This window comes from Pyrgilauda ruficollis, unplaced genomic scaffold (genome assembly GCF_017590135.1).
Source record: "Pyrgilauda ruficollis isolate IOZ18807 unplaced genomic scaffold, ASM1759013v1 scaffold3, whole genome shotgun sequence".
NCBI classification, from domain to species: Eukaryota; Metazoa; Chordata; class Aves; order Passeriformes; family Passeridae; genus Pyrgilauda; species Pyrgilauda ruficollis.
In genome coordinates this window covers 24,402,814-24,411,889 of record NW_024524377.1, presented here as the reverse complement: position 1 = coordinate 24,411,889, position 9,076 = coordinate 24,402,814, and positions in this window count along the sequence as shown.

The following is a 9,076-nucleotide window of genomic DNA, read 5'->3' as shown; positions in this document are numbered from 1 at the left end:
CCACTTTTGATTATTCCTTTGATAACAAGGGAATGAGATTCACCTCTTTCCTTACGTAGCACATTTTAGTGGTTTATCATTGCAAGCCAATGTCCAGTGCAGACCAGCTTCCATCTCACTGGAGCTCGGTCATGAAGCAGCATGTCTTTCCCTCTCCTGCTGCCATGCTGGGAATGTTGATTTTAATACCCAATTAAAGCTTCTACTTTATTCTCTTTCAAAATGTGACCCAGAAATACTGGATGGAGAAGAGGAAACCAAATCTGAAGTTTTTCAGTGCTGGATAGACTGTACACTCATCTGCCATCACCTCTTTTAAGCAGGTAAAGGAATTAGTATTCTGGGTTCTGGTTTGAGCTGTTAAACTCCTCATCTTCAGAACAACGAGCCACATATCCACAAGGCCTACTGCTGAAACATTGGTAAGTGTATTCAGCTTAAGTGCTAAATATGATCAATGAAAATAAACAGTGGTGATAGACTGCAGTCACTGTAGACCAGGTCACTGCATTTCAGGTTGCTTATCAGTTCAGGCTGGTAAGATTGGTTTTCTCGTGCATGGTTTTCCACAAACGATGGTTTGGGCATTTATGTAGTCTTGCACCTTAAAATAATAATGAACCCTACAGTTATAGCTGGGAAATACTACAGCCTCTTTGTACAGAGGAATGGTGATTCTTACCTAAGAAGTGTGATAGGTCTTTAATTGAGACCCAAACCTTTTATCTTTTTACAGTAGATTTGAGGCTTGTGTAGCCTCTCCTGTAAGGAGTAATTGTGCATCAAAGACATTTATGTAGAGCCTGAACTATGGGTCACCAGTTTTTGTAAGGGAGATGATTGATCCAAAAATGGATCTTTTGTTTACTGGTAAAGCAAAACCAAAATCCCAGAACTAAAGTTAGAGTTAAGGATAGAGGCTTTGAGTATTTTGAATGCAGAAAGAAGAGTTAGATGATGGCACTTAAAGCAAAACAGCGAGACCTGTAGAACAGAAGGATGTAGAATGATAATATGATCCTTAGAGCATTTTACCAATACGGGTTACTCTAAGCCAAAACTAGCAGTGGGAAATGGTTGATTAACTAGAGCTAAGCCTAGAACAGGGTGAATGAGGGTGTTTCAAAGGGGTTGTTGGCAGTTTGAAAGGGATATAACATGACTTTTGAAAATTATTCTTGTGTTGACTGAAAAACACAAGCTGAAAGCTGAAGGGGCAGGCAGCCTTTCTTCACCCATGGTAAGTTTTGATTCATAGCTGACAGTGCCCTGGACTGAGCAGTTACAGCTCCTACCAGGGGAAGGGGTTCCATGTTGCCTCCACTTCTCTGCCAGGGACACAACCACCAGCCCAGCCTTCTGGGAGCTGCCATGGGCTCATCTAGTGACAGTGCAGCCTTTCTGAGTGTGCTGGTGACATCATCTCGTGTTCCCTCTGAGGAGAGCAGTCCTGTGAAGTACATGGGCCTGGCAGCTTCTGGGCTGAGGTCCTGGAGATTTCCTACCTGTTTCTCCTTGTTATTCACACTGACCCAAAAGGAAAGTCATGGTGGCTGTCAGCTGCAAACACCTGGCAAAATTAGTGGTTTGGATTTCGGTTGGGGTGTTTTTGGTTTGGTTGTTTGTTTTTTGTTTGGGTTTTTTTTTTTTTTTTTTGGGCTGGGTTTTTTTTTGAGTGGAGTTTTCTGCTTGTTTTTTATTCTTTGGAATGGAGCAGCTCTGTGTTGTGCTCTTATCCCTGCTCTCCAGGATGGGCATCAGTGAGTGCAGGGGCTGCTCACTGCTTCTGCTGGACACATTCTCACCAGAGATATCATCCAGCTTTTTGAGTTGCTACTTAGCGCCATGAAAGCCCTTGTCAGAAAATGAGTGTTTTCTTCAGGCTAAGACTGTAGTCTTGGAAAACAGATGTTTGGGGATTTTGTTTGTTTGTTTGTTTGTTGCTTGGGGATTTGCCTGGTAGCATTCCCTGTGCATGAGGAGTTGTTTTCACGGGAACATTGGGGGGCGCTGCTGCAGCCCTGCCCTGCCCTGCAGCAGCCCCTCACCCCAGTGCCTAGAGGCCATGGATGTGCACTTCCTTTCAGTCTCCTGCTCCTGCAGGCATCCTGCTTGCTCTGGCCATCCTAAAATTGTTCCTGCCACCCACAGACACACATCCTCTGCGTGCCTGCCCTGTGTCCATGCCTATGTGCAGCAGCTCTTGTCAGGCATCTGAAGACAAGTAGAGGTACCCTGTTTTTCCCTGTCACAGAATGAGGTGGGCAGGCACTGTGTACCACTGCAGAGCCTTTCTGCTCTGCAGTGAAGTTCTCCAGAGCTATCCTGGGATTTTGTGTGTCCCTGCAGTGAGAGGTGCCTGGTGTGGAGACACAGAAGTAACTGCTCAGGGTTCACAAAGCCTGCCTGCTGTGGAAGGGACAGAACCACTGGTGTTTTTCAGGCAAAACCTTCAGCTCACCCATCCATCTCAAGCTATTTCTTTGCATGGAAAATCCCACAAGTCAGCTTCCTGCTGTCTGTGCTGCATCCTGGTGCCTGTGTGGTCCTTCAGCAAGGCTTCACTTTCACTGGAAAAAATAATAATTTTATTATAAACTATAGACAGCTCAGCAGTAGCTTCCTGTTTCTCAGGGAGAAGCACAGCAGCATGTTGTCTTTTGGAGCAGCTTAAAATTTGGAATAGAAATCTTGTTGTCTGAGTTGTCAGGTTCAGCCTCTGCCTTTCCAGCCCCAGGGTGTGATGTGCAGCCCTTGGCATCAATCAGCCTTGCCCCCACAGAGCTGGTGATGCCCTGAGATGGAGGCTGCCTCTTCTGGCTAACATGGAGTGCTGTCAAATGCTCCATCCATGCTTGCACTTCCTTATGCCTAATTAGCCCCTGCTGGAAATCCAGGAGCTTCTGCAGTGAGTGCTTGTCCTCCAAGGGTGAGCTCTAGCTCTGAGCTTTCATTTTCTTTTTGTGTCCTTTGCACTTTGTTGTATTTCTTAAGCAAAAGGTTATTCATCTTACAGGGGTGAGCATCTCTATGTTCAATGACTCCCAAGTTTTCAGCAGTATTAATCTACAACAGATTTTTATCATGTTTAATTTCTCATCCTAGTTACTGTCCAATGGAAACAGCAATTTTGTCTCTGCAGACCTCAAGCAAAATACAGTGAGTAGCAGACAGTGATGCTCTTGTGCAAAATTTGTGAGGTACTCTGGACAGAAAGGATGGGGCAGGACAGAAATGCTAGGATGAAGGGGGAAAGTTGAGCTGTGTAAAGGGAAAGGGCTCCAAATGTAAGAGGAATGAATTAGAAGAACTCTTGTTTGGATCGCAGCCCGTTGGACTTGCCACCTTTAATCTCTGATCTTCATATTCCACTCTTAAAAACTGAGATAATGCCTCCCAAATCCCACAAGTGTACAGGGCTCTCATTATCACATTATTTATGAAGCACTATAAGAGCTCTAAATAGGATGTGATGTAGAAGTGTTGGGAAGAAGAGGAAGGAAACCTGTCTGACAGCACAATGGCTGCGAGCGAGGTTGTCTAAGTCCATGATGAAATCTCTCTTGATAAAGCTCCAGCCAGTCCCAGGGCAGCCACACTAAATTCACTCTTCTTGAAAAGGATCTAAAGCTCGCTGTGCCAAAACACAAAACATTTCCTTTTGCAGGGTGTCAATAAGGTTGCTTTTGTAGCAATGTAGAAGCACATCTTAAAATGACTTTTTAAAAACTCATGTGGCGCTGGCTGGGTGGGGGGCAGCACCAAAACATGAGCTCAGTCTTTAGTGCTGCTCTCTGCTGCAGGATCAGCAAGGTCACACAAAATGGAAGTTAGCATGGATGGGAGGCAGGCTCCTGTTTAGACAGCTGTGAATGTAACACCATAACACTGCAGATTGAGATAAATGCAATATAATTGCCAGTTGCTCAATCAGTGTATTGCAACATGCTGAAGCAACCATGGGCAGTGCTGTGGCATGGGAAGCTGCTTCCTCCCCATGGCCAGCCTGCCCCTGCCCACCTGGAACAGCAGGACAAGGTAAAAACCTTCCCCTTAGTACAATTCCCAATGGCTTTGCTCGGTTCACAGCAAGGAGGTATGGGAAAGGAGGTGCCAGGTTGGATGAGGAATGCCAAGAGAGAGCTCCTGTGCCCAGACCCAGGTGTGCCACATGCAGTGCACGAGGGTGTTTGAACCTTTGCACCAGAGTGTCGGGTGCTTTCCTGTGAGACCCCTGTGCTGCCCCTCGTGCTCCTCAGATCAACTGAGGCTTCTCAGGCAGGACTGACAGGGGCCAAATCCTCTCATGGGCTCCCCAGGAGGCAGTTTCAACTACAGGGTCGCTGCAGGCAGCTCTTGTTCCTGCCTGACAGTGCATCCATGCAAATAGTGATACCCATCCATTAGAACCCAGGGGGTATAGTACTTCTAGACTGTAGTGGTTAAATAAAACAACCACAGATGTGGAAATAATTTTCAGCATGTTCTGGATGTGTGAAGCTGTCACAGGCATCCAAAGTGTAAAAATAGAAATTCAAGCCCTAGGATCTGTACTGTAGCATCCTTTAAAAATGTCATCAAAAATAAATCAAAAGAAGGCAGCTTTGTCTAGACGCTTGTTTCCTAACACCAAATGCCAGGAGTTATTGCGCCTGTACCTTTCTGGAGACTTTCTGGCTGGGGAATGTTCTCTTTGCAGAGGAAATCCTTTTAACTTTCAGCAGTTCAAGACTCTAATTGGGTGAAATAATAGCTTGGCACTCCCCCAAGCAATATGATTTTTATCTTTTTTTGTTGTCTGCAAAAGCCTGACTTGTCCAATCCTATGAGTCACGCAGGGAATGTGGATGTCAGACTGCCCTTGTATGCAGGGATGGGCTTCTGGTGAGGCTGGCATGGGGTGCTGGGTCAGTGGCCAGTGGGGATCTGAGACATCTCCTACAGAACTGCCCTCCTCTGGCCTCACCTGGGCTGAGGATGTGGTGTTGATGATGTGCATGTTTCTAGGCATCTTCATTCCCATTGAGTTATTCAGAGGGGGTTTTTTGTTGGCTACTGCTCTGGTTTCTCCAGGTGACTCAATAATTATGGATTCATGCTTTTTCTTTGCCAAACACTAACTATTCATTAGCTTCAGCTAGCATGTTTAGATGTTTTCAGCTGAGACTTAGATTTTGGTGGTTTATTTAGCCCAGAAATAAGCCTGATAGAATAAACACTGGAGCTTTGAACATCTCGGGCTTTTGTTTCTGTGGATTAAACAAACTGAGGTACTTAGCACAAGTCTCTTTTCCTTGTTCTGGAGAAAGAAATGACCTTGAGCCTCAGGACACAAAGCAGCAGCTGTGGCTTTCACTGTAAGTACCCTGCCATTCCCTGGGGTCCCTGAGGCTGTGCAACTGCCCACGGTGCTCTGGCACAGCTCTGGACCCTCTGGCCCAGTCCTGTTGCTCCTGTGCTCCAGGTCCAGTGTGTGCCAGGAACCACAGCTCAGCCCCTTGTGAGGACAAGGTGCTGGTTGAACTTGGAGAAGCATCAAGCCAAAAAGTGCAGCAGGAAGCTGTGCGGATTATCTTGGGTCTTATCTTGGGTCTTGTCTCGGGTCTTGTCTGGCTCATAGAGTTTATCACCAGTCAGTTGAATTCCAACAGGACTGAGCCGGTCCCAACCCCACAGCTCCTCCCTGTGCTCTCAGCAGGGCTCCTGTGGGGCTGCAGGTGTTGGTTTTAACCTCCAGACTGCAGAGAACCAAAACCGCATGTTGTCCAGTGCTGTTTCCCACCTCAACATGTAAAACTCAGCTGCCCCTGTCCTCCCTACCCTCATACCATCCTCAATGTCCAGCTGGAGACTCCATCCTCCTGTTTTTGTGGACTGGAGCAATGGAGAAAGGGCCATAAGATGACAAACCAGGAAACTATGCTGAATAAAATACCTGTGGGACAGGTGGATGCAAAAGGCTGGACTGCACAGGACTAGCTTGAGCTAAACTGGAGCTAGGATTTCCCCTTGAATCCTTGCCTTGCTTGAAGCAAGATTTTCAAGCAGTAAAACCTTCATCTATAAGGCCTCCATGGACCCTCTGTGAAGGTCCTTGCTCTCTTTGTACATCCACAGGACAAACTGAATGCAGGGCCTCACCTGTGGATGCAATAGGAGGAATCTGGAAAAACAGCCAGGCATCCCAAACAAGCAAACATGACATGAGTGCCTGAGTGCTGTGCTTGGTTTGTGAGCAGCAGGGGCAGCTGGGCTGGCTCTGCTGTTCTTGTTCACCTGTCACCTCTGCTGTGGGAGCAGCATTTGATCATCCTCCTCCAAATTGTGCCAACAAATGCTTCTCCTGCTGCCACTGAAATACTTACTAGGTGATTAGCCCCACAACTTGTTTCCTAGGTAGCTTTTTGTCACTGTGAGCAAAGCAGCCCCTGCTGCAGGTGGCCTCACAGCCAGTGTCCCAGCTGCTTGTTCAGGACAGTTTGCAGGCAACATGGGGTGTGGGTGGACTGTACCACCTCCTGCCAAGGTCCCTGGCACCCTGCCCCAGCACTGGCTGCCCTGGGAGGAGCAGAACACACAAGTGAGTGGGGTAAGGGGGGTTCTTAATGCAGGACACGACTTGTGCTGTGCAAGTTTGTCTCAGTCTTACTGTGCCCTTCACTTTGTCTCCTGCTGTGCTGCTTCCCTTGGGGCATTTTTTTCCTTCTCCTTTTGCCATCTTTAGAGCTTGTTTTCCTTCCTGCATCTGCAAGGCTGCCTCTAACAAAGCCCTGGCAGACAATCTTATCTTGAAGCACAACCAGTCCTGCTCCTTTCACTAGGGTAAGTGCCTGCTCAAACACTGGGCTGGAGCAAGGCCCGGGCGGGGAGCACGGCCCCACAGGCAGCCCTGCCTCGGGCACTGCCAGCTCTGCCCCTGGCATGGGCACGGACAGGCAGGGAGAGCAGGAGAGGGGCAGCTGCAGGAGCTGGGCCCTACACAGGCACTCGGAGAGGGTGGCTCTGAGAGCGCTGTTTCTGAAGTGGAATGCTATTAATTAAATGGGTAGGAGAAATGACTGAGTCTATTTTTTCCACCTTGGCTCATTCACTTGATTTGAAAGGCCTTTTATTTTTTTATTTATTTTTGTTTCCTCCCCTGAGTTTGCGGGTTTAATATTTTGGTGATCAAAATAGATCTGCTCTGGAGCATCTGTGGGAAAGTGCCTCACACTTATTTCAGAAGAGAAGGCAGGGGAAGGCAGAATTGAGAACTGTCACTGCTTATGCCTTGAAGTAGATATTCCTGATAACTAGCGCACCTGCAACTATGAAAGAAAGTGCAGATACAAATAGCAAAAAAATAATTAAAGAAAAGGAGCTGTTCCTTTTGCCTGACCCCACCTTGCAAACCAGGAAATACTTCCTCTTATATAGAAACAGGAAGACTGTGCTGTCCTGGCCAGGGGAGTCTGCAAGTCTCAGGTAATTTGTTTTGTTTATGTTGTTGGGGCAGGATGGTGAAGTCAATGGAGCTACAAGTGAAAGTGTTCATTCTCCAAAGGTTTGTAAAAGCTTATTATCTCTTGAAAAATCAGTAGAAAACTGAATTGCTGGGTGCAGCATTTCATCTGGATCCAACTCTTACTTTGGCCAGTGGTGACCTTTCTGTTTGCTTTCAAAGGCACTGGTAAATGGCCTCAGTCTTACAGGCAAATGCTCAAGACACTTGTTCTGGAGTGAGGGTCAGAGCCTTTTTCAGGAACCAGGCATCTGTTCTATCAGACTGTTCACCTTTTGTTTCCAAAGTCCAACTGATGTGCATCATTTTGCCAATGAAAGAGGCTGAGAAGACCACTTTTATCAAATGCTGTGCCTAAAGCACAAAGCAGGACTTGTAAATATTCCTTTATACTAAATATCTTCTGATATGCTAGGCTGAGATTTATTTTTCCCTTGTTGCTGCCTCCAGCCCTTTCTGACTGGCATTTCCTGAAGACTCCTGACAACTTCCAGCCACAGGCAGTGAGAACAGGCACATCTCCTGCCGATCCTGGAGAAGGTTTTGCACAAGGCTTGATTGGATGCCAGTGGTGGTGGATGATCCTCCAACGCCCCGTGGTGCTGCCCTGAGTCACAAGTGCAGGTACTGTGGGCACTGGAGCTTGTGACAATGTAACAACACAGCCCAAGTGTACCTGTGCAATCTGAAGGTACAATCTAGGGTACAATCTAAAAGTAACTCCAGGCGTTAAGAAACAAGACTTGTTATGTCCCACACCATATCATCAACTAAAAAAACCCAGAACTACAGGGGTTTTCCAGGTAGCAGCCTCTGGGGTTTGGCTGACTCCTGGTATACACATTTGTAGGACCAGTTTATTTTCCTTTGTTTTAGCAGAATGTGTAGAAACTTAGGTTGATAATAGCTGAAATGCTGATTTATTCACGAGTCTCCAAGCTGTCAGAAATACCAGCTAGCATGAGAGTTGAATAAATCACTGGAGCCCACAACTCTGACAGTTGAACAATTGCTGTTTGCTGCGGTCAAAGCTGCAAAAAAGAGCTTCAAGTGCATTTTTAACCTAAAAAAAAAAAAAAAGTCTGGATGTAGAATAACAGAATCTGTGCTTTCTCTGATTTCCCAATCAAGTTTGCTCAACACGCAACTTAAACATCTGGGCTTCCTTTGGCTGTCAGCTGTTGATTGCCATCCCCTCATGATGCTCTGACCTTCAGAAATGGCTGCTATGAACTGTTCTGCCTACCCATAGTCAAGTTTCATGCCTGCAAAAGATGCAGGTCTTTCTTCTCTTTTTTTAATTCACATCTCTTTTTTCTGGTCCCTGTGCTGTCAGCTCAATGGCAGAAACCACAGGAAATGTTGCCCTGTGAGGGCAAGTCTCTTGAAACAGCAAGTCCTGCCCTCATCTTCCCCTAATTAATGAATTCAGATGGAGAGAGACAGGGGCCACAGTGACCCTCATGGGAGCCTATATCAGCCACCCCTGCTCTCTGCTAGGGAAGGGTTTGGGCCACCTTCCTACAAGTTTTAGCTTAGACTGTCCTGCCAAGCAAAAAGATGTGTCCTTACTCT